Source organism: Phocoena phocoena, chromosome 16 (assembly GCF_963924675.1).
Source record: "Phocoena phocoena chromosome 16, mPhoPho1.1, whole genome shotgun sequence".
Classification (NCBI taxonomy): Eukaryota; Metazoa; Chordata; class Mammalia; order Artiodactyla; family Phocoenidae; genus Phocoena; species Phocoena phocoena.
The window spans coordinates 18,179,568-18,207,013 of NC_089234.1; positions in this window are offsets into that span (position 1 = coordinate 18,179,568).

A 27,446-nucleotide genomic window follows, 5' to 3' on the forward strand; every position below is an offset into this window, starting at 1 on the left:
CCTTCTTCTGCTTCTGAAAAATACTGCTTTCCTGATAAGGACCGTGAGCATGATAACTCGTGTGATTGTTAACACTGACCATTTGTGGAGCACATCTACATTCCAGACACTGCTTTAGGAACTTTATATGCTGTATGTTATTTCATAATCCTCACAATAGCTCTCTAAGGCAGATCTGATAATTATCCTCATTGCCCAGATGAGGAGAATGAAGCTCAAGGTGAAGACCACATCCAGGCTCTTCCAGGTGGTAAAGATGATGCCTGGACTGGACTCCACATTTGCCTGTGTCTCCTGCTCCACACCAGTTTCTGTTAATTTATTCTCCCACTCACTTACTCATTCTCTCTTGCATTCTGTCCCACATTCAAACAACTAAATGTTTGCTGATTTATTTTGCCAGATACAGGACTAAAAGGCAAGAGATATAAATGTGAATAAAACATGGGCCCTGCTTTTGGTGACCTTCCGGAGTCCAATGGGGCCTTTTCTCTGACATGCACCAAATTATACACTGTTACCGAATGTGCTAATTGTATCCAGGCTTCCCTGTAGTCCCTCTGCTTCAATGTTTTCTGCTGGCGTGATGTTCAGGTGTTTACTTCAGGGTTTGCCTAAGCTGATTCAGATCCCTGCTGCCAAAGTCAGGGCAAATGGAGTCATTGTATGCTCTTTGTATGTGCAGAAAGAACCCAGGGTTTTAATAGCCTTCTCCACCCACCTTCAACTTCGTTTCCCTCAGGACAATGACATAAGCTTAAAGTCAAAGACAATTATGACAACGTTATTTTTCTTATGGGGCAAATTGATGTTGCCAACCTGCAGTATGTACCAGACTCCTGAAACTTACACAGAAATCACTCTTGGGGGCAAGGTAGATGAGCTTCAGGAACGTGTTTTACATGAAAGGAACAACCACGGTCTTCGTTTGCCCAGACTGTTGGGTCATTTAGGCTCAAAATAGGCTTAGAGAAATCTCACCCGTAAGCTCTTTTCTTCTGCATGTCGGCCTCCAGGTACCCAACTCGGAGCCTACATAAATGCCACAGCACCGCATCTGTGCCACTGAGTACCACCCAGAGTGACAAAGGTTGGACCGCCGAATTGAATGAAATCTTGCACAGGTTTTGAATGTTGCTGGGAGATTTCAGCTATTACCAGCAGCATTCTCACCATTGTCATCGCCACCTCTCATCATCTTCTATCCCTTCACTCTACTTTTTTTCTTGCTGTGCTAAACTCGAATAATTATGTGACTATTAGCATCTATTTCTAGTTTTCCTCCCAATGAAATTAAGGCAGGGACTTTGTTCTGTCTGTTGTCGTACACATAATGCTAAAGCAGAGTCTCACAGAGAGTCAGCTCTCAGCATATATTTGTTCAGTGGTTCAATGAATCATGATGAACCGTCATGACGATCCATATCGTTTTCATCTTATTTACCACCGTCTTCTCCAGCATCTTTATCACCATCATGGATGTCAACGTCATCATCACTTTCTCACAGTCTGTTATGTCACTGGTGCTTTACAATTCCCCTGGTGCCTTCCCATCATTGCCTCCTCCTCATATTCTCAGCTCTCATTCCTGTTCTCAGGTGAGGTAGGCAGGGAAGAACGAGTATCCCCAGCTCACAGATGAGGAAGGCGAGCCCCAAAGAGGTAAATGAACTTTGCTCTCTGGGGCAGGAACATGACCACCACACTGTTTATTCCTCTGCTGTGGTACTAAGGACCCACTGCCCTGGGCAAGGATGATTTGTAAGTGGCTTTTGAAGCAAAGTTCTTTCCTTCTTTGTTCTCTTATAGTACTTCACACAGTGCCTGGTGCTTGGTAGTCACTTAAGAGTATTTATCGAAAGACCAAATGTTATGAGAGGCTCTGTGATTTGGCCTCCAGCTTCCTTTTCAGCCTTGGCACTCCTACGTCCCAGCACATGCCTAGATAGTCCTGCCTGTTGCACACTGTTGTTTAGCACAATGACCTGCCTGCCTGAAGTCCCCTTTCTTGCATCCCTCCGTCACTGCCCAATCTGCCTACTTAATGAAAGCTTTTCAGGCTCTCTCAGCTTAAGTTGACCCTTGTTCCCTTGGATGATAACCATACCCTATAACTCTCTTCTATCATGGTTTCTTTGGAAAATTAGTAAGTGTGATAGACTTTTAGCCCCTAGAGGACAGGATGCATGTCTGTATTACCCATCAGTCTATCATAGCATCTAGCAGTGACTGCTAAGAGCAGGTAAAGTTTACTGAACACACTGTCTACTAGCCACTAGCTTTGTTGATGTCTATAGATTATCTAATTTAACCCTCATTATAACCCTGTGAAGTAGTGTCATTACTGTCGACAGTTAATAAATGAGAAAGTAAGGTTCAGAATTGTTAAATAAGAAGCCAAGGCCACCTCTCTACTAGTATTAGTAAAAAAGGAACACATTCACTTTTGCCATATGTGAATCTGTCCTTGAATCTCCAGCATCTAGCCAGGATCATAAAAAAATGCTTAATCGATATGAATTAAATGATTTTAAAAATTACATGGAATGATCTCTAATCTCCAAGTCCTTGTGCTGTACTTGGGGCAGGTGTCTTCCACCCACCTTGTTGAGTGATGCACGTTGCTCAGAGGTCCCTTTCCCCAAGACCTCCTCCTTCTTTTGTGTTTAAAAATAGAATGGCTTCCATGTTAACAAGCTCTCTCTATACCTGTTCTGATGGGTGGTAGTCTCCACCAGGTAACACAATTAACTTGGCTTTCTTTTCTTAATGCATTTCCCTTCTTACAAAAGTGAGCTCAGTGGCAAGTCTCAAGTGCAGGGATTGTGTGCCATTTCCTGGCCCCTCCCCAGGCTACCTTCTCACAAATATAATCTGTGAGGAAGGTGGTATTACGCACAGGGAATGCCTACTTCAACATCCTTACCCAAATCGTGAAGTTTCTTGCCTGTCTTCTTCTCAGAGTCTAGCCTAAGAAAAGTGACTTCTTACTAAGCTCTCCAAACCCATAATTATAATAACGATATCCTTGTGTCCGTGGCATTGTTTTCAGAGTTGCAGAATAAAGCCAATGTATACAGTGATAATTCTTTTCCCTTGACTCTTGGGAGAATCGAGAAGTCTTCAGAACTTGAGTTGAAGAGAAGGAATGTACCTGCTTTGTTTTTACTTCTTCCAAATGTGGCCCTTGCCAAAGCACAGGGAGCGAAATCCTTAATGTGAGCCGGACCCTGTTTCTCTCTAATATCCCTGGAGTCATGTCAACCTTATTTAAAGGAGGTTTGGGAATCTCTTTGAGATTCTCTAGTCTAATTAGCCACCAATAATGAATGAATAAATAAATCCACAAATGAACCTGCCATATGTTAAGAGAAAGCTCTATATCCCCGTTTTATAGAAGAAACCACTGCAACTCAGGAAAGGTTGGTTACCTGCACCCTGCTCTAATAGCCTGGGGGTTTGGTGCATAGATTTTAGAATCCAGAGGATTATGGCTCAGCCACTTATCTTTCATGTGACTTTTGGTGGTTATTTAACCTCTCAAAACTTTGATCTTTTCATCTGCAAAATGGTGATAACAATGAGTTTTGTCTCAAAAAATTAAGGACAGAACAGGCTATTTTCTGTCTTGTGTAGCTATACCTCTAGTGCCTAAAATGGTCCTTGACACTCAGAACATACCTGTGCAATGAATGAATGACTAGCACAGTGCATGGCAATATAGTAAGTGTTTACCTGGCCAGGTGAATGGTGGAAGCAGGATTCAAAACCAGGTCTTGGTTGATCCTGAGAACAAGTCCAGGCAGTTCTTCCTTAGTGTTGCCCCTTCCCCCTCTTTCATTCTTTTCTCTCCTTCTCCCACCCATGAAGAACTTCATCCCTCAACCACTAAAATGACTGTAAATAGATTTCTTCACTTAATTCATTCTGTATCCGACTGTCTGAACTCGACCAAAAAACCTTAAAGCTTTCCAGTTGTCTATAAGGAAAAACACAGATTCTGTCAGCTAACTCTCAAACTCTCTCCTTTTTTCTAGACCCACTAACACCTCTAAACTTCTTCTCCATAGCGCTTAATACAGACTCTAGCTACCAGACTGAACAACTCCATGTGCCCCAAAGTCTTGCCTCTGCTCTACCTTCATCATCCCTGTGCACTCCAAGGTGCTCACCCGTTTTCTTCGTCAGACCAAACTCTGCCCACCCTTCACGTCTCAGCGCAATGAAACATACTCTGACCACCCGAAACCCAGTTATCTTTTTCTTCCTTTGGATTTGACATTTTGATCTACAACACTGTTACATTTTTTTCCTTTATTTTAAAACATGCTTGTGACCAAATTCCCCATGCTATTTGTCTTACTGATTTTCAAACAAGTATAACTTACTGTCCCTTGGCTAGGCATATGTTAGCTTTAGCTCACGCAGAATGACTGAGCAAGCTATTCCTCTGTGAAAGCATTTCCTCAGCTGTAAAATGGGCATAATAGCATCTCCATTGCTGGATTGCTGTGAAAGTTACAACAGTAAGTGTAATGTAAGCAGTAAATGTAACGTAATGTGTTCCATCAAGTACTTTGCACATAAGATGTGGTAGCTACTGTTGTTAAATATAATTTGTTTGCTAAATCTGAGTAAAGATGCTGGGCAGAGCATGTTCTAAAAATACCAAGTAATGTTGGTAAATGTTTTTCAGTTTATAAAACAAGCCCTGCGTTCTCTCTCTTGTCTTTGGTAGAACCTAGTTTCCTAAATATCAGGTTTCTCTAAATTAATAGTACTCAGTTGGACGTGCAGGACCCAAAGACTATCATGAGTGCCTTCATTAATACAATTGTTTTAGTCCCCTCCCTAGCGCTGCCTCCTGATTTCTGTACTGTTCACCCGGGTAAGGACTGGTGTGTGTCGGAAGCAGACCAGATATTGTTCCCAGGCTGGGGAACTCAGGGACACGTCACCTTACCTCACCTCCCTTCTACAGAGGGTGCCTCCCAGAAGGTTGACCTGTTTTGATAAGATGAGTTTTTATGCTAAGCCTGGAAGCGGAAGGGCCTGGATAAGGTCGGGAGGGGCCGGCCCTCCTGTAGTTTCCTATTGTGACTAGCGATGGAGCAGAGAAATCTTCCCAGCACTTCCGTTTGCTTGAGATTTCTCACTCCCAAAGGTCAGTGAGGAATAGTTATGGGGTGTCGAAGAGGTTTGGACAAAGTTCCAACCTTTGAAGAGACCGTGGTGTCTCAGGCTTGGCCCCAAGCTTCCTGGAGTACCTGTCACCTGGAAGACAGAGGGAAACTTGGAGACCCTGCACACCTGTGTACAAACTAGAGGCTGCTCCAGCAGAGCACTGGCTCTGGCAAATAACTCTTCAGGAGCTTTACAATTTCCTCCACTATCTTCAACAATAAGCATATTAACAACAGGGCTTGACCACTCTGAACTGTGTTTTTGACCTTCCTTAAGTCATAAAAGGGAAAAATAGATGTTCAAGTTATAGCTAATCATATTTATATTAGGGCAGTACGCACCAGGGTGTTGGGTTGCAGGATTTAAAGTTTGCATCAGGCTTTCGCTGCTTTTATCTTAGTGGAGGAACATTTAAGACCGTCACGGTCTTAGGCTCTTGGAATCATCTCTATGAGAACGCCATGAGGCATTTTTTTAAATGTGGCTTTCTGGACCCCCACTGAAAACATTCAAAATTAGAATCTCTGAGGGACTGACCTAAGAATTTACATTTGACAGACTCCCCAAAACTAAAGTTTGGGGGTCACTGAGGTACCCCAAGCTACTGAGAACTAAGTGCTTGTGACCTTCTGTGTTACGAAACTATAAGACTTTGTTTTTGTTCATGACTCATTGGCTGGGGGAGACTGACTCCCAGTTTTAATCTGATTTGGAAGAATACACACATTTCTTAAATTGTATCACTTCTGCATTCATTCTTCAACACATTTATTGAGCACTTTCTGTGTGCCAGCGACAATACTAGATGTCTGGCTTCAAAGAAGAATAAGACATGATCTCTGAATTCAAGGAACTTCTAATTTCTTAAGAAAATACATGTGTGCCATTAGGTGTCAGAGGAGCCACGAAAGTAGTCCACAAGGATAAAATGAAACCAGGAGGGAGCAATCAATTCTCCCTAGGGAACATGGCAGTCATCGTAAATATTTTCACATAGAGAAAGATGTAGAGATGTTCATCGAACAGACAGATTGGAAGAACGGTAGCTTTCTAGGCTGATGGAGCAAAGACATACATTCTAAAATAGCAGGACAGATTTTGGGAACAAGGTAGTTCAGCATAGCTGGAAGACATGATGATGGGTAGAGGAGGAGGAAAGCGCAAGAAATGTTCTCTGGGAGATAAGGAGACAGATCATGAAATATCCATGATAAGGAATTGAAAATTTATTCTCTAGGATTGTCTTCTCAAAGTGTGGACCTCAGAATTTCCACAAAAGACTTGCCCAACTGACCCAGAATTTCTAGAAGTAGGACCTCACGCTGGATATTTTTATAAGTATCCTTGGTGACCAGTATGCCAAGTTTGGAACCCGCTATTTAGTAGCATGGGGCCATTGAAGGATTTTGTGCAAAGGAGAGAAATAATCAGAAATAATAATTATTCATCAGGATGGATGATGGATTAGTTGGACTGAGGTTGGAGGCAAGGAGAGTCGAAGAGGCTAATTAGTAAACCATAGCAATGCTCCAGGTGAGAGATAATGAGGGATTCATCTAAGGTAGTGCGTACCTTGAATACGAAGGAAGGGGGATGGATTGGAAGGTGTGTTAAGAAGAAGGATTTGTAGGGCAGAGTCCAAGTGGAAAGAGTTTTCTGAGAAGGTATTGCAGCCAGGGGCAAAGCCTTGTATTTGTTGAAAGTTCTAGCCACTTTTCTGGAATCATTTCTATTTTGTGTGACAAAAGAAACGCTCTCTCATCAGGGCTTCCTTTGTAAAGGTAGACATCTTTATTCATTCTTGTGCATACACATGAATGTGCATGAAAAGCCACAATGTTTTGGGAACCATTGAAGGCAATATTATGGATGGTGCTGAAAGCAACCGACTCTTCTCAGAGACATAATTCTGCATGAGAATCCTAGTAGTGGCTGTGGTTGACATTTTGTCTTAGTCTGCTTGGGCTGCCAGGACAAAATACAAGACTGGGTGTATTAAACAACAGAAATGTATTTTCTCAAAGTTCTGGAGGTTAGACTTTCATGATCAAGGTGCCAAGAAGTCTGGTTTGTGGTGAAATCTCTCCCCTTGGGTTGCAGATGGCTGCCTCCTCACTGTGGGCTCACATGGCCTTTGCTTGGCCTGTGTGCTGAGAGAGAGAGAGAGAGAGGGAGAGGGAGAGTAAAAGTGAAGCAAGTTCTCTGATGTCTCTTCTTATTAGAACACGAATCGTATTGGATCAGGACCCTACCCGTACCACCTCGCTTAACCTTAATTACTTCCATAAAGACCCCATCTCCAGATACAGCCACATTGGGGATTAGGGTTTCAACGTATGAATTTTAAAGGGACACAAACATTCAGTCCATAACATTCCACCCCTGGTCCTTCTCTTATGCAAAGTACATTCATGTCATCCCAACAGACTCAAATGTCCTAATTCATTCCATTAAAAACTCTAAAGTCCAAAGCCTCCTCTAAATATCAGGTTTGGGTGAGACTTGAGGTATGATTTATTCTGAGGCAAAATTCCTCTCCAGTTGTGAACCTGTAAAACCGATGAGTTCTGTGTTTCCAACGTATAATGGTGGAAGAGGCATAGGATAGACTTTCACATTCCAAAAGGGAGACATTCCATTTCAAAAGGGAGAAACAAAAAAGGGATAGCAGGGCCCAAGCAAGTCTCAGACCTAGCAAGGCAAACTCTGTTATACCTTACACCTTGAGAATAATCCTCTTTGGCTCAATAATCCTCTTTGACAGTGTTCCTGCCCCCCAAGGCTCTATAGGCCATTCCTTTAAGGTTTCAGGTATATTCTGTTTGTCTTTTGGAAACCAAGAAGGTGGCCCCATGCTTTGAAATCAGGGGTGGGGTGGCCACCCTGATGATCTCTGAATCACCTTTGGGTCATTCTTCCTTTGAAGAATAGTGCACATTTACAGCTGAATAGCTTTATTGTTCCAATCAATAGAATCCAAGAGATTCAATAGCCTTCCTTCATTTTGTCCATTCTCCATCCAGGTTTGAATCTCTTCCGCACTGATTACCACCTGTGTTGGGTTGGCTATCAGTCTTAGTTTCTCTTTTGTAACATGTGGATTTTTACCTGATTCGTAGGGCTATTCATTCACCCATCAACTCACTCAACAAATATTTATTAATCTTTCATTTCATAAATGACATAGAGGAAAAAAAAGAGAGTTCCTGTTTTCCTGGAAGTTATATTCTAGTGGAGGGATACAGACAATGAAGCAAATAAACATTTAATATATTAGGTAGTAATAAATGCTAAAGAGAAAAATAAAAGCTAAGTTAAAATAAAAAAGAATTACAGGGAAAAGGAGAGGTAATTTTTTGGGAAGTACAGTCAGGCCAGGCTCTCGCAGAATGTGACATTTGGGCAGAGAAATGTCTGGGGAAGAGCATTCCAGGGAGAATGAACAGCAAGGGTGAAAGCCCTGAGGTAGGGAAAGGCTCACGGTGGCATGGACATATATACACTACCAAATGTCAAATAGATAGCTAGTGGGAAGCAGCCGCATAGCACAGGGAGATCAGCTCGGTGCTTTGTGACCACCTATAGCTGATTCACTTTGTTATAACACACCACTGTAAAGCAATTATACTCCAATAAAGATGTTAAGAAAACTAAAAAGAATCAGCAAGAAGGCCAGTGGCTGCAGTGGCTCCAACAAGGAGTGGCTGGAGCCAAAAAGTGAGCAAAAGAGAGAGGAGTTGTTCCCTCTGCCTAGGCAGGTAGTCAGCATTAGATATCTGGGAAAGGAACCTTCTGGGCCAAGGACACAGTGGGTGTGAAGGGTCCGAGGTGGGAAGGTGTTACCATGTTTGAGCAAGAGGACTAGAGTGGCTGGAGTGGATCCACAAAGCTCTGAACTGGTAGGAGATGAGATCAGAGGGAAAAGAGGACTGGGTCACGCAGGACATCTGAGGCCATGAAATCAACTGCGAGTTGAATTCTGAGAAAGGAGGGTGTCATTGGAGCACACTGAGCAGAGAAATGACACGATCAGAATTACACTGTGATGGCATCATTCTGGCTTTGAAATGGACAATATACTGAATGGGATAAGTGTGAAAACAGATCAGCAAGGAGACTAAAGCAATAATCGAGGCAAGATATGGTGGTGGCTCAGTCCAGGTCCCAGCGGCAGAGATGATGAGGGTGAGAAGTATTCAGATTCCTGATGCATTTCAGGATTGGAACTGACAGCCTTCACTGATGGATTGGATGGTAGGTGGCCACTCCCAGTGAACAGTGGATTGTGTCATTGTAAATTTTTTCATTTGGTAAGGAGATGGTGAGGGGAGACTTGAAAAGAGGCTCTGGATTCTGGAACCAGGGGATCCATCACTAGGAATGTTTGCTGAGTCATCATGGATGTTCTCCTTGACCCAAAGAACGGGAGCTCCCTATCTCCAGAGGAAACACAAACCCTGTTGCCTTCTCCACCGGATCATCTTTCACATCCCTGTCCTTTTCTTAGCCTTAAAGCAGACCAAATCTTAGCCAGAAAAATTATAAAGACTGTCTAGCTTCTTACACTGTAGGAGAAGGCAGCAAAGAAATGAGAGGAGACATTGGCCTTTTCTGACTGTACAAAGTATGGTGAAATTGTCACTGGGTCCAAGCTCATGCACCTCACCACATGACAGGCCAGTAAGTCTATAGATGAGGTGTTGGGGCAAGGAATAATGATTTTATTCAGAAAGGCAGCAACTGAGGAGATGGTGGACTGGTGTCCGAAAGAACCATCTTACCTGAGGTAGAATTCAGGCTTCTTTTATACTAAAAGGGGAGGGGTGTGGCTGGTTGCTTCAAACTTCTTAGTGTAGGAATTCTTTGTTCTTGCAGCTGTCCACGTATGTTCCTGTAAACCTCCAACAAGACACCTGTTATTCTCTGTTCCACAACTTTTTATCTCTATGTGGATGAAAAGTGTTATACCTTTAAAGGTCAAGCCTGGCAGACAGCGTCTTGATAAGGGCTATCATGTGTATTTCAGGCTATAGGCAACATTCTTTTACAAAGGTGCAGAGCCAGCATGACTAAGAACAGGCAACAGAGCACAAAGGCTAGAGATACAATATGGAGTCAGCGTTGTCCTTCTCTGTTACAAAATGGTGTTTCTGTAGCTAAGGCTGTGCAGCAGGAATCCACAGGGTTCCTTGGGCAGTCACATTGAGTGCAGTAACTCAGAGCTGTGCAGGATGGAGAGCTCCCTTTCATGGGACCATGTTTTGTTCACTGTCTTTTTTGTTCCTCTGTGTCTGAAGCTGTGTCCCAGGCTTCAGTCTTCTAAGAGAAGTACCTGGGATGCAGGTCAACTCCCTCAGAACCGGAGCAAGCAAGGGTGGGTGATGTGAATACAAGCTCTGTTTGTTCCCGGTTTTACCAGGTCTCCTGCAAGGCTGGGCTCTTTGAGGTAGAGGTGTATACTGCATCTCTGTTCTCTCCGCATGCTTTTCTGCCAGCACTACAGCTGGTGACTCTCAGACACAAGGGCTCAACCAGATCGAAACCCCAGGTGAAAAAACACAGCATACCCACTGGGGAGAAAAAGGTATGTGATGGTCTTTTTTCCATGCTCTTTATTTTCCATATCTGAACTTTTGTCAGATAGAAACTTTTCACCTTATTCCCTGCCTTTCTGATCTATACTTAATAATCCATTCTGATGATATAGCCAAATTAATCTTCATAAAGAGTCAATTCAATCATTTACAGTCTCCCCTTTAGCAGTTCTCATCCCTGAGAATTCCAACACTTTGGTCTTAGCTGGGCATTGATGACGGAGAATCAGTCCCATTATCATTATCTCTAAGACTAGCACTGTCATCGTGAACGTGTATTGAGTATGTAGCATGTGGCAAGCATGCTTTATCTTATTTCATCTCTACTAAAACCCTATGGAAAAGAGTTATTATCCTTATATTAGAGACGACAGAACAGGCTTAGAGAGGTTAAGTCACTTGTCCAAGGTCATGAAGTAGGTAACCAAGCTGGAACTCAAAGTTCACATGGTACCAGCCTCAACCTTCCCTTCCTACCTCCTTCCATACACTCTCGTAGGGCAGACTCACTTCCTCATTGTCCCCTGAATTGGCCACAGCATTCCCACATCTATGCTTCTGCTATTATCCTTTATGACCCAGAATGTTTGCTACTTTCCTTTTTATTTAATAAATCTATTTATAAATATGATTTTTTAATATTTCAAATAATTTTGTTCCCTATTACTAAACTTAGTGTTTATTAATCATATTCCTTAGTTTCCACTCTGTAGTATTTTCAGGGATCACATTATTCATCTTCCCCTACCCCCAGTCCCCACTGAACACCATGTCCAATAAATGGACTTTTTTATATCCTTCAAGTCGATTAAATTTTACCCTCTTCAGTGTACCTCTATCATTGCAGCCCAAGCTCTCCTCTCTTGCCTTTGAAGTCAGTATACTTATCATCTCATTGCTATTTAGTAGGCTCTGTTACTTTTTTAAAAAAAATTAATTTGCTTATTTATTTATTTATTTTTGGCTGCGTTGGGTCTTCATTGCTGCTCACGGGCTCTCTCTAGTTGCGGTGAGCGGGGGCTACTCTTCGTTGCAGTGTGCAGGCTTCTCATTGCGGTGGCTTCTCTTGTTGTGGAGCACAGGCTCTAGGGCATGTGGGCTTCAGTAGTTGTGACACACGGGCTCAGTAGTCGTGGCTCACGGGCTCTAGAACACAGGCTCGGTAGTCGTGGCGCACAGGCTTATTTGCTCCACGGCACGTGGGATCGTCCCAGACCAGGGCTCAAACCCATGTCTCCTGCATTGGCAGGCAGATTCTTAACCACTGAGCCACCAGGGAAGCCCCGGCTCTGCTACTTTTAGAATATATGTCCTAAGTTACATACCATGAAGACAGAGATTCTGATTGATAATACTCATTGTATGTGTCATTATATCAGTTCTTGGCACACGAAATACACTCAGTAAATGTTTGTTGATCGAATGAGTGACTGTAAACCTATAGGGTCAGTGAAAGATTCTGTGAGCAAGTCATAGTTGTGAAATTAACCTTGGCATTCTTTGGCACTGCCTTGGCTTGCATTGATAACTCTTATGTGAATCAGCAATATGATATAGTAAAGAGTAAAAACAGTCATTGCTGTCTGAAAGACTTAGTTCAAACTCTGCTACTGCCTAGATATGGAATCTTAGGTAGGTAAGTCTGCTCAGTTACTTCATCTCTAAAATAGGACTAATATTGCCACAAAATTGGTAAAAAAAAAAAAAAAAAAAAAAAGTGTTAGTGTTAACATATGTAAAGTGCCTGGTCTAGAGCAGGCAGTCAGAAAATGGTAACCATTTTATTTGAATTAAGGGACAATAAAAAGTAACTATAGTTCCTGGAAAAATAGCGGTAGTAGTGTAATTTTTCAATGCTTCCGGAGTCCCTCCGTTACATTAGCAGGATAGCTAGAGGAACCAAACTAAAGACCTATAGACATCTACAGCAAACTTGAATAATTTGTTTATTTCCATGAGACCCGAATATAAATGGATGGAGACAAATCCCTGAAAAGACCCATATGGCATCAGCGTCTGTGAAGGAAGAAGTGTGGGGGCAAAGAAATTAGGCCTATCGTGGCCCTGAGGATAGAAGAACCTCAAAATTTTCAGTAGGTACTCACTGGGAAATATTACTAGCCAATATAAGAACAGCAACAGAAACTGGGGAGATGTTCTGAAACATGTAACTTATGAGTGAATGAAAAGGAATTGGAATGCAGTTAGATCTGAAGGCACTGGAGCACTCTGGGTACTATAAATTCTTTGAATTAACAACTAAGGCTTCTTTTCAAAAGAAAGACCTGAGCGTTAAAAGTTCCACTTGGAATGGAAAAAGCTGGAAAGAGCCACACTCCCAAACCATAAGAAGAAGCCAGATAATAAGAAAATCAACAAGAAAAACATAACAATGAGGAAAAGCTAGATAATCTACAAAATCACAGAAGCATGACTTTTCTTGAACCTATCAGAGATCTGAGGTCACAAATACAAATATTCCTACACCTAAGGAAAGATGGCCAGTAATGGAATTGAGAAACAAAAATGATGTAAGTTGTATAGTACAATGCTAGAAGTAAATTCTTCCTTATTAGTAATTGCTTAAAATATAAAAGGATTAAATGGGCCAATTGAAAGACAGAAGTTGGCAGAATGGATTAAAAAGAAACAAAAACCATGATTTACCTGTAAGCTGTTTATAAGAGACACAGTTTAGATCCAAAGATACAAATAGGTTGAAAGTGAAAGGATGGGAAAAGATATTCCATGCAAATAGTAACCAAAAGAGAGATAGGGTCACTATATTAATATCATATAACATAGACTATAAGGAATCAGTTATGAGAGACAAAGAAGTCATTGTATATTGATAAAAGGGTCAATCCTTAATGAAGATATAACATTTACAAACATATACACACCTAACAGCAGAGTCTCAAAATACATGAAGCAAGAACTGACAAAAATGAAGGCAGAAATAAACAGTTCTATAATAATAGTTGGTAACTCTAATACATCACTTTCAATAATGGATAGAACAACTAGATAGTAGACCAGTAAACAAATAAAGTATTTAAACAATATTATAAAAACTAGACCTGACTTACATAGAACATTCTACCCAACAAGAGCAGACTACACATTTTTGTAAAGTGCACATGGGAGATTCTCCTGGTTAGATGGTAACTGTAAGGTTATAAGACAGTTCTCAGAAAATTTTAAAATCATAAAGTATCTTCTCTGAGCGCAGTAAAAGGAAAATAGAAAGCAATAATAAAAGGAAAACTAGAAAATTCACAAATATGTGGAAATTAAGCAATACACTCTTAAACAACCAATTGATCAAAGAAGAAATTACAAGTGAAATTAGGAAACACTTAGAAGTGAGTGGAAATTAAAATACAACGTACCAAATCTTATGGGATGCAGCAAAAACAATATGCAATGTAACTAAACACATACATTGAAAAGCAAGGAAGATTCCAAATCAGTAATCTAACTTTGTACCTTACGAAGCCAGAAAGGTGAGAGCATGCTAAACCCAAAGCTAACAGAGAGAAAGAAATCATAAAAATTAGGTCAGAGATAGAGAACAGAAAAACCGTAGAAAAAATAAATCAATTCAAATTTTGATTTGTTGGAAAGATCAACAAAAGTAAGAAGACACACATTACTAATATGAGATATGAAAGAAGAGATAACACTGCAGTTTCTATGGACACTAAAAGCTAAGAATGGGATAGCAAAACCATTATATGTCCATAAGCTCGACAACTTAAATGAGACAAACACATTTCTTGACAGACACAAATGACCAAAGAACTAATTCAAAGAGAATTAGCTAACCTGAATTGCTTTATATCTAATAGAGAAATTATATTTGTAGCTAAAATCCTCTCCAAAAAGAAAACTTTAGGCCTAGATAGCTTCCTTGGAAATTCTGCAAAATGTTTAAGAGAAGAAATAATTCGAATTCTACACAAACTCTCTTGGAGAAAATCAGAAGAGAGCACCTCCAAATTCATTTTATGAGATCACAATTACCCTCTTATACCAAAACAGAGAAATTAGAAGAAAAGAAAGCTGCAGGGCAATACATTCCATGAATATTGATGCAGAAACGCTCAGTAGAGTATTTGCAAATAAAACATAACACTATGAAAAATAATATATCATGCCAAGTATGGTTTACCTGGGAATGCAATGTTAGTTCAGCATTCAAAAATCAATCAGTGTAATTTACTCTACCAATAAATTAAAGACAAAAGATATCATCATCTCTGTAGATGAAGAAAAAACTTAAAAAAAAAACATCAGCCTCCAGAAACAGCAAATACTCTCAGCAACATAGGAGTAGAAGGGAACTCTTTCAATGTGATGAAGGGCATCTTCAAAAACTTGTAGTTAACATCATACTTAATGGTGAAAGATTGAATACTTTCTCCCTAAGATTATAAACAAGTCAAGGCTGTCCACTGAAATCACTCCCATTTACATTGTACTACAGGTACAATAACAAAAATAATATGCTATGCATTGTCTAAGGAAGAAGGTGGTAAACACACACACATATTAAAGAAATGCAAAGATAACTCATAAAAACTTAAAAAAATATATTTTGACCTATAGTAAAAAGAATGGGCACGGAGAGAAGCTAGACTTCTTTGAAATATTTATTTGTAGATTTTATAGAAGTTTTACTTAATTTTAAAACAAAATTTTATTTTTAAGAAGGGATTCCTAAAAATTAAAAGTAAAATGAACAAATAACATGACTGTTTAAAGCTGGTGGCATAATCCCTCAGAAAGTATGCAGCGATTTGAAAACATGGTTATTTGACTGTATATCCTTGGTGGGGATAAGGACAAAATGAATGCTCAAAAACGAAAAGTTTTTAATATCATATCAGGTGATGTTATTCTGGGATAGGTTCCATGTGTCTTAGGGTATAAATCAAGAGTATTTATACTGATATCTTTGAGGACCTAGACTTTTAGTGTGGCTCAAAGTAAATACAGATGTGATTTTGATATTAAGTAAAAACATCAACTTAAGTATAACTCTGTAGTTCTGAATTCGGATTGGAAGAATCAGTACGCTCTCATTATATAGTGTATCTTAAAAATCATGCTTTTTAGTTTTCTTGGTTGTTTTCATTTTGTCAAAGGAAATTATTAGGAATCATGACCAATTCAGTAGGAATAAGCACCTCAAGTGCCCAGATTGTGATTGCTAAGTATCATTTCACGTTAAAAGCACCAGAAGTTCTTGAAGAAGTAGCCATTTCTAGGTTCACAGCAGAAAGTATTCAAGATGACCCTGGCATATTTTATCATTAAGAAAGCAGAGAAGGTATGAAAGTCAAGTAGAGTCATGACAAAAAGACTTAAAATCTAAGCTGAATAAACTCCTACTGACCAAAGCAGGAAAAATTTGTCCTTCCAAAGAATAATAACTGTGGTGGGCTAAATGACATTAAATATATTTGAATCCATGAGTTTATAATGGTAATATTAATGATACTGACAATGATACAATCAATAAACTAGTTGTTGACATTTTCAAGATGGTTGAGAACTATTCATTATTTTGAAAACTGGCAATTAAAGAAAGAATCAGCTTTACCTTGTCTTTCCAATAAGAGTTATACCACAGGACGACAAAATAGTTAATGAGAAAATTTTTCTTCTTTGAAGTTTTCAGCTAACAAATGAAGAAGGAATAATAGAATTATAATATCACCATTTTGACACCCCTAATGAATTAATGGTTTCAGGCGTTGATCATCAATGACTGCTACCACCATAAAAAGAGAGATAACTGTATATTATGTGCTTCCTGGTGGAAGTTCACTTGTAGACGGACAGCCACAAGAATGATAAACTCAAACCTGAATCTGATCAAACCTCTAGGTCTAACTAACAATGAATAGGAAGATAGAACTATAATAGAATGACTATTTCAGTAAGTTTAGCGGTCAGTTTAACTCAACCCCTAGTCTGAATGTGGCATTAACATGTAATTGGAGGATAAATACAGAAGCCACAGATCTTCTTGCCTTCAAGATCTCCAAAACGTGTGGTGTGTGTGTGCATGCGTGTGTGTGCGTGAGAGAGAGAGAGAGAAAGCTATCACTGGATGAGTGTTTGCAATTTTCCAGGTACTTTATGTATTTTTTATTATTTACTCCTTGCAACAACCCTGTGAATTATTTTACAGACTGTGCTTTGAAAAGTTAAGAAACTTGCTTTAGGTCATAACTGCTCAATTCCAAAGCCTATGCTCTTATCTGTTACAATGTAATTACTTCCTTCTCTAACTGACTATAAAAGAGTTTAAAAACTGGTGGTCTGTGACATCAATATGGCATGTAGACATATTTCCTTTGGTTTCCACATTGTAGACTCTGAGAGGGTTTGTTTTTTTTGTAGAGATTTTAGATATTTTTTAGATTTTTTTCAGGTATTTTGATAATCCAGATCATTGGATTCTTCTGAAAAATAATAAGATTGGCAGGAGATGGCCTGTATTCTTGCCTGACAACATACAGCTCAAATGAGTAGAAGCTGCCCTCTTTAAGTAATATAAGTACTCCAGAATTTACCATAATCCCGCCAATCCCTATTGCTTCTTTCACAGGCCAGCTTTACCTGTCCTTCATTTCCTGCTGGATTCCCTAGGCATTTGTGTTTGTAATTCCTGATTCATATCATACTAAATATCATAAGGTCCTTATCACATACTCTTTTACGTCATAGTTTTTAGTCGACGTGTCTTGTGTCTATAATTGCACTAGAAGCTTTTAGAAAGCAGAAATTACATCTCATTATTATTTTGCATTTTCCATAGGATAAGATTTTTATACATTCATTGAATAAATAAATTTAATTAGTTCATTAATGAAAATTAGACTATGACATACCTTATTTTATTGTGCTTCGTTTTCCTGAGCTTCACAGATACTGCATTTTTTATAAATTGAAGGTTTGTGGCAGCCCTGTGTTGTCAGATGATGGTTAGCATTTTTTAGCAATAAAGTATTTTTAAATTAAGGTATGTACATTGTTTTCGTAGACATAATGTTACTGCACATTTAATAGACTACAGTATAGTGTGAACATAACTGTAATATGCACTGGGAAACCAAAAATTTTGTGTAACTCACTTATTTTTTTGCGATATTTGCTTTATTTCATGGTCTTTAAACAAACCCACAGTATCTCCAAGGTAAGCCTATTGTTGCTATTTTAGCTGGTAGTTATGGTATTAGTTGATTTAAGAAGAATTCCAAACGCTCGGTCAAAATGAACTGTCATGTCTGCTACCAAGAAAAGTAATTTGTTAAAAACACGATTCAGATGATGAGATCCTTTGTTGCGTAGTAGAAAAAGCTGGACTGAAAATACGGGCCTTCTATCTTTGAAAACGTGATCTTATTCTCAAAATCATCACTCTCCATGGAACTTGTACTTTACAGCTGAAATAATCAGTTTCTGTGGGGTGTTATTACTCACACTGTCTTTTCTGTTGAGAGAAAATGTGTTTTCAAAGCACAGTTTCCCAATCTTTCAAAATAAGTCATCTTGCTACAAAATGAAAGGTAACTTTAGTATGTCCAGATGCTGCCATATAAAAGGAACACTTTTCCAACTGTAGCCACCAATGGGGAGCAATTGTGTGTATTTCTGTAGACTAGCAGCCCACAGGGATGTGTAGAGCAGACAAAAGCTTTGAATGGCATAACCCTAAGGAGTGATATAACCAAAAAAACAAGACAAATCCAGTAAAGGAATCTTTCCACTTGTCTGCATTCTGTTCTTCTTTCCCTCCCTGCAATATACAGAAAGTATAATTTGCTTTTCTATCTTTCAAAAAATTCTAGACATTTCCTTCTTCACAATACACTGTGGCTGGAAAAATACTGGAATTGAAAGTCCAGTGTATAGTCTGGGTAGGACTGTTTAAGGCCTCCCTTCCCCTTGCAGAAGTTTTTTAGGTTCAGCTTCTACAGCTGAATTCTGAGATCCAGGTAGAGTAGGGGGGTAAGGGTATAACCTCAAGTCATCCTCAGTGTGCAGAGTCAGAAGTAGGAGGGGACAGACCAGATGTATAACACCAGACCTGAGTGGGAGTGAGATAGTAATGAAACACAGGCCCAAGAGCCAAGCTTTGGCTTAGAGTGGCTACAGTTTTGGTAAAAACCAGGAGGTTCTCATGATTACAGTCTTCTTTATTAGAATCACCTAAATTGGAAGGTGAGACCATGATGAAAGTGTGCCCCAGAAAGCAAGCAGGCATTTCCCAAGGACCAGTGGGGTCAACAGGACATTTTCATAATGGAAGATGGTATTAGGGCTTGGCCAATTCTGAGTAGACCTCTGGAACTTATCTCCTTCTCATCCTCATATTGTACCAAATTGTCCATGGCATTCAGGGCCATTTATGATCTGATTCCAAGCTACCTTTCTTGTTTTATTACTTATTTCTTCATATTCACCACCTATGCATGTGATAGTGGATCCATACACATAAGCCACATACACTCGCCCATATTTTTGTTTATGTCTTCTCTTTGGGAAGGTCCTTCTCCCCATGAAGCACTCCTGGGATTCATCTTTCCCCTCTGTATTTTCATACTCTCCCATTTTCCCCCCATATCTCCTGGTTCCTTGAAGGCAAAGGTAAGTATGATTTCATGTTCCCTACAAGGCCAGGCATGTGTCTCGAGTACAATAGACACTCAAGGTAAAGAGAGTAGTTTAGTCAGAATCAGGCTGCCTCCATGGAGCACCTTGCTTAAGTATGGTAGTCTGAAATCAAATGGGTTTGAACAATTCTTCCCCTTCCATTATTTCATTTCCCAGTGTTCTTATCTATTAAACAGTTTCAGTTCATTTGCCTTCACCTTTTTCTCAGGTCTCTAGTTTTCACACTGTGATCACAGACCTCTAAACAGTCTAAGGAAATCTCTAGAAGCTAGCAAAGAAGGTGTGACTTGATAAAACTTCCATCTTGGTATCAAGGTGTTGTTTAGACTTCTCCCATACCCAATATCAAGAAATCAGACAGATGCAAAAATTATATGAATTCCCCATATTTAGAAAATGGCTTTCAGGGCTCTTTTTAAAATTTTTGTAGCACCTTATTAAACTAATATCAAATGTGAAATCTCAATATATGGAAAAGACAGATGTGAGCCTCCATATAAGATTTGCTGGATATTCTTATTGGGATTAATAGAGAACTCAGATCTCTATTACTAATGAATCTCGAACTGCTTGTCAATGGACATGAGTTATTAAGGTGGTAGATCAAAGAAGCCAACCTGGGAAGAAATCATCTAATGAGAAGGGGAAAATAAACCTTTGTAAAAGTACTCACGATTAAGTGGAACATCAGATCTCTGAAGTCTGCTTTTGCTTAAGAGAAACAATTTTACCTGATAAATTGTCATTTTGCTTAACTGTGTCCTTGTTTTAAGGAGTCTTGTATATCTATGGGTTACATCTTAATGATAATCAATATGACTGAGAACTTTAACTATGCACTCACTTTTGCCTAGCTCCATTTGGAAACAAATAGAAACAATACAAGGTTCAAGTAAAGAAGGAAGTAATGAAATGAAGAGAGCACAGACCTCAAAGTTCTGCAGAGCTGGATATTGCCTACAGATCTACCGTTTGAGATGTGTGGACTTAGGCAATTTACTTAACCTCACTGAAACTTGGTTTCAATAAAGCAAGTATGCTAGTGCCTGTTTGAAGCATCGATATTAGAATGAAATGTGTACACTGCACGTGGTCCATCTAAGCAAGTCGCTATTCAGTGACTGCTTATCCTACCCCTGCTCCACACTTTCAATGGGGAATGTCAAATAAGAAGAGTTACTAAATCAAAAGTAACATAAAGTGAGAACCGCCCATTTTTGTTTGTAGATTTTGATGAAAGAATGTCAAGAAATCATCTTCGTTTCATCTTATGCATTAGTTTATTGTTGTGGAAAGAAAAAAAAAATGCATCTAACTTTCCCTCCATTCTCATCTCTAATCCATGGGTCTTCCCTGGTCCAAGCTGCTGTGAAGTTCTGGGCTCTGGGTTCTGGTCTCAGCAAGGTGAATCCAGGTGAGAGTCTGCACAGCATCTTCAGAGATCCCCAGAGAACTGAAATGCTGTGGATTCTGGGAAGACTTTGGCCCAACAAAATGTGAATCTGGGGGTAACACATTAGTATCTCCAGTGTCCTTATTCGTCACGGAGCTAAAGGGAAGTTGAACAACTGAGTGAGGCATCTCTACTCCCGAGGCTGGGAGAGTTCAAGGAGATGGAGGACAAAGCGGCCCACAGAGCACAAAATATTTTACTCCCCATCCTTTTTAAGATTGCTACCACAACTTGAGACCTAGTAAGCTAACAATAAAAACAATAACGCAGCATTGGGGACTCAGGAGCCAGAGAAAGGAAGATCAAATAGAAGAGGTGTACAGGAATACAGAACTCCTGGACAACAAGAACAAAAACAAAATTAAAATATTCAAAGAGCTCAGGTACAGCACAATATAGTGAATTCATGATTATTAAATGAAAAATCCAAAATATGAACTGAATTACCACCAACAGTGACCAAAGAAGTAGAAAACTTGCATAGATCAATTGCCACTGAGATTGGTAAGGTATGCAAAGACCTACCATTGAAAAGGCACCAAGACCAGATGGGTTCAAAAGTGAGTGTTCTCTAACTTAAAAAAAGAAGTAATTCCAAAGTTATTTAAGCTATTATTTTATTAAAATGTGTGAACTTTCCCACTTTATTTCATGAAACCAACATATTCAACCTGTTAGATGTAGTACAAAAGAAAGCTACAGACCAATCTCAATCATGATTTAAAATATAACAATTCTAAATAAGCTATTAGCAGAGGGAATCCAAAAATATATCAAAAGGATACAATGATATTACTAAAAAGGTATGTTTGGAGGAATGTGTCGATAGTTCAAACCAGAAAAGTCTCTCAGTATATTCCAGTATATCAACTAATAAGGAGAAAATACACGTGAACTTACCAGTATCAGATGCAGACAAGGAATTTGATAAAATACATAGTTACTTTTAAAAATTACCAAGTATAATAGAAACTACTTAATGAAGTTACTTAAGTATAATATTTCCCAAAATCTAATAACATATAAAAGTTTAAAGAGTAAAACAATAGACCATTTATAATAATAACAGAAAATGAATAGAATGACTGCTATCAAGTTTATTAATCAACATCGTCTTGGCAATTTAAGCAAATGTATTCAGGTAAGAAAATAAGATAATTGGTATAAACAGTGGAAGAGGTACAGCTGTATTTTTTACTGATAATGTGGTTTGTATACCCAGAACATCTCAGACTGCAGGAAGAAACTCAAACTCAAATTAATAAGAGCATTTAGTAGGTACCTAGGTACAAGATAATTATATTTATAATAACTAACACACCCAAACTGACACACACATATGTGCATATAGGTGCGTATATTTATATATGTGTGTGTAAATATATATAAACATACACACAAATATGTTCATAACTCTCATGAAGTATTCTATGGAGCAACACCAGCTGAGGTGATGGATAAACCTGGCAACTTAGTGGCCCATCATAGTTGAAGTTAATGTTCCCTTCATGAATCGGGGAGTGCGGTGGTGTGGGGTGGAAAGAAGTTTATTCCACAGTCATTCCAGAGATGCAGGCTGATAGAGGCTCTGTCATCTTTATTTCAAGACTCCTAAGGTTGCCCTGGGTATTAATATCCAAGTGATAAACAGAAAAAGAGAGAAAGCCTTGCATATTTTCGATTCAGGCCTAAAGCTAGTAAACAACACTTCTGCCACATTCTGTTGTCCTAAACTCAGTCATTGAGAACCACGCAGTAAAAGGGAACCTGGGAAATACAGTTTTGGGAATACTGGACAGCTGTCTCCCAGGAATAACTCTTCACTGTGGAGTGAGAATACAAATTTTTGGTGGACGACTTGCCTCTGTGTTATAAATGGGCGTTATTACCTTCATTTTCCAGGTGAGATAACTGAGGCACAGAAAGTTTAAATAGCACGTCCAAGGCCACACAAGTAACAGTAGTAGATCCAGGATTTGAACCAAACCAGGATTTGAATCTTGTTCCAGAATCCATGGTTTTAACCATTATGCTACACTAGACTATATCGTACATCTTTTGTCTATTCTAGAAATAATCACCAAGAAGTGGAGATAGCAAAAAAATAATAATAATAATAATCTGCACTATTAAAAGAAATATAAAGTTATCAGCCATAGATCTACTGAGAAAGACACAGATCCTATGTGAAGAAAACTACAAAATGCCATTGAAGGACATAAAAATACATGTGAACAAATGAAAAAGAACTGCATATTCTTGGATAAGACTTAATAGCATAAAAGTGTTGATCCTGCCAGAATTAGTAACCCCAAAGAGTTCATTTTTTTAAAATTACTTAGACATTTATATGAAATAAAAAATTGCCCAATATTAGTCTGCAAAAACACAACTTTGGGGGGATTGCCCTGTCAGATATTAGCGTATACTATAATCAGATTAAAATGGAAATATAAGGAAAATAGAGAATCCAAAAAAAAAAAAAGCCCAGCATATATTAAAGATATTAAAAATGCTATTTTAATTCACTCAGGAAAGGATGAATTATTAAACAAATAGTGATAGCATTGAATACTATAATGCTTATCCATGATAAAGAAAATGACACTGGACTTTTATTATTTTTTTTATTTATTTGTTTTTGGCTGTATTGGGTCTTCGTTGCTGTGTGCAGGGGGTATTCTTCGTTGCGGTGCACGGGCTTCTCATTGCAGTGGCTTCTCTTGTTGTGGAGCACAGGCTCTAGGCACGAGGGATTCGGTAGTTGAAGCACGTGGGCTCCGTAGTTGTGGCACACAGGCTTAGTTGCTCTGGGGCATGTGGGATCTTCCCAGACTAGGGCTCGAACCCATGTCCCCTGCATTGGCAGGCAGATTCTTAACCACAGCGCCACCAGGGAAGCCCAACATTGGACTTCCATATTACATCACCTACAAAAATAAATTCCGATGGATGAAAGATTTAAATGTAAATAACAAAAATGTAAAGTAATCTTGGTAAAAATCAAGGAGATTACATATACAATCTAAAGCCAGGAGAAACCTTATTAACCAAGACAGGGAGACCAGAAACCATTTTAAAAACAAGCATACTTGTTTATATAAAAATAATTTTTAAAATGCTTCCTGCATAGTAAAAAATAAATCAATAAACTATGTATTGGGAGAAAATTGCAGTGCAGCCAACGAAAAATTAACAACTTTAATTATATGCAAAGAGGTCTTACAAATCAACAAGAAAAACAAACAACTGAGCAGAAAAATGAGCCAAAAGGTATTAATAAGCAATTCAAAAAAAGAAAGAAGAAATCCAAATGGCAAGCATATATATTTAAAACTTCTCCAACTCACTAGTGGCCAGGGAAGTACAAATTAAGGTAACAATGAAATATCACATACCTATCAAACTGACAAAAATTGTAAAAGCCTCGATTACCTATTCCTGATGGAGAATTTAAGTATACATTCACACATTGCTAGTAGAAATCTGAATTGTTATGCGTTTTGGAGAAAGCAATCTGGAAATATCTATTTAAAAATACACACACCATTTGACCCAGCAATCTCAGAGAGATGAGCAAACCACACCTCAGGCTATAAGTAGTTCAGTGCATCGTGAAAACAAAGTGGACCTGCAATCTATAATATTCTTGAAGAATAAAACATAATAACATTTATGTGATGAGTTTCCTTTCATCAGTGTGGAAGGTCTGCAGCTCATCATTGCTACCCTGGTTTGACTTTGAAATGTCAAAACCAGAACGTCTCTGTGGTTCAGTAGTTGGTGCTCAGTTAAGGATGATTTAGGAGGAACTTCCATGTTTGGCTCAATCTCAAGGTATCTAGACCTCTGAGTTTAGGCTGACATGATGAGAGGAAAAGGCCTTATTAGGTTTGGGGCAGAATGGAAGGGTGTGTGTAAGAACTTCCCACCGTAATCTGCCCCGGGAAGGTGCGACAGAGGGTTTCATTCAAGAGGAGAGAACGAGGTAGGAATGTTAGAATAATAACTGACCTTGCTGCTTGTGCCACGTGGTCGCAGAGATGGCCTGCAATTTATTCACATCTCCCCTAGGCTGTCCTCTCCCACACTGACCCTGGGCTTGGTCACGCAAGGGGAGACTTGAAAAACGCTTGCACATGCGGCTTGCTTTCTCTTGCCGTCCCTGGGAACCCTGAGACCATCACAATGTGAACAAGCTTGATCTAGCCTACTGGATGATGAGTGACATTTGGCCCAGTTATCCTAACAGCCAGCCAACCACCAGCCAACTATCTGCCAAACACATGTATGAGAACATCAACCACCAGCAGATGCCTGAGTGAGCCCAGGTGAGAGGTTCACAAGCACCCAGGTGGGCCCAGCCCCAAACGTTCACCCACCAAATCTTGAGCTAGTGAAATGGCTGTTACTTTAAGATTCTAAATTTTGGGATGGTTTCTTACACAGCTAAAGCTGCTCTACTGCTAAAGGGCCAGGAGACCAAAATGTCATAAAACTTTAGAATCGTTTGAACATTCATGCTTTGAAGCAGGGAGCTAATGTGAATATAATCAACTGTAAATTTATAGAAATTCATATGAATAGAGATATGGTATGCCAGGACAGGAACTGAACAGAAAGGCAAAGCTTACACTGAACAATAAGAATACTTAATCAAGTTGATTCAACCCTTAAAAGAAAACAAACTGCAGTATGAAATAAAAGCACTGAGAAGTGTGGATGCTTAAACTGTATGAACAATGCACTTTGATTATAAGCATATCTAATTTCTCTAATATTAAATTAAAGTAGTTCTAAAGACACATGTTACACTAGATATAAAAACAGGAGACTCAGAGAACTGAATCATTTTTGTAAAAAATTCATAACTACCTAATTGGTTTGAACTAGTGCTTATGATGTATAGCTTGGGGAAAATTGTTTTAGGTATGAGACAAACAATAAGGAGCTGGGGAATTACAGTCAGTGTAGATTAATTGAAATAAAACACACTGCCTAGTAAAACAGGAATTATTATTATGAATTTCTCCTGAGCTTTGTTTTCCATTATGTCATCAATGAGACAGTAATTTACCTCTCTACCCAACGCCTTGTCTTGTTCCCAGAGGATCACTTCAAGCCTTCATTAACTGCTTCAGGGTAGACTCAGAAAGATAAGAACTTTAGTTGAAAGAATGGTGTCCAACCCGTGGTGGATGGGGAGTCGTATTCTGTCCCCAAAATAGTTCTCAGGGACAATGCCACTGTACAGGGATTGTTAGGCATTACAAAGCACTCATAGTAGGTCCTCTAATGAAACCTCATCACTGTCCTTGGAAAATAGGTATTATCCCCTTTGTGCAGATGAGAAAGTTTGGACCAGGCAAGTTGGCCAGCTCTTGTCTCCTAGGTGTTAGTAGTTCAGATACCGCAACCAACTACCTCATACTCCTAAATGGCTGGAAAACTCTCTCCTACTACTTCTTGCTTCTTCACTAAAGCATTAGTTTGAAAAGCTCAGTGACAAGCCCTGTAGTACTACTACAAATTACCCATCCCAGATGTCAGCGTTCCAGTCCCTCCGCTGCTGTTAAGTTTTCTCTGTGCCTCGAGTGCTGTCTCCATTGTGGGTATGCCCCTGCTTACCCTCGCTGTTAACTGACAGTCTCTTCCATTTTTGTCAACCCTCTTGTCCTTGGTGTCCTGTACTTTCTAAAGCTCTATGACAACTAAGTCAAACACGGAGCTTTATAAATATGGGAGCAGTCATTTTGCTGCATTCGCAAACCTGAAAGTTTCTTTGAAGGAAAACAAAAGAGCACAGACTTGGATTTCAATCTTTGGAAACACAAACCATGTTCCCCCAGAAATCTAATTTTCTAGATTAATGAGTCATATCGGATATCGTAAATTAGAAATTACTTTTACAGCATGGGAACGATGTGAATAAATTGAAGCCACTTATTGAAGAAGACATTGTGGTACCCACATGTCACGCACATTTAAACACAGTTTTGTGGTCTTTAGGCTCAGTTGAATCGGTTCCTTGCAATTAGAAATCCTCTCTTGAGCTTCTCATTAGATTGGTCTTTCTAAAAAGGATTATGTTTTCCTCCATTCTTTCCATTTTTCTTGGACTTTTAAGAAGGACCTGAACTATATGGAATTGCCGAAATATCAAAACTTTCAGTCCAGCAACCCATTTATGCAATATCACTAGTATTTTACACTTATTATCACATCATTATTTCCAAAGCATGACTACACATGTGATTTCATTTGATCCGTGTAGATTTCTAAAGCATTTACAGGGAACAAGGCTGTTTGATAGGGAGAAACTGGTATTTTTATCTCCATTTTATGAACAGGAACCTTCAGGCAGAAAGCTTAGTGGGGGTTTGCTGGCTGCCAATGAAGGAATTGCTGAGGGGTGGCAGTGGCGCTGTCCCCTCCAATCCGGCTCTCTCTCCCTTGCGGCCTGCAAGTAAGGCTTATGAGTTTCTACCCCACTGCGGGTAGAAGAGCTTTCTCTGTCCCTTGAC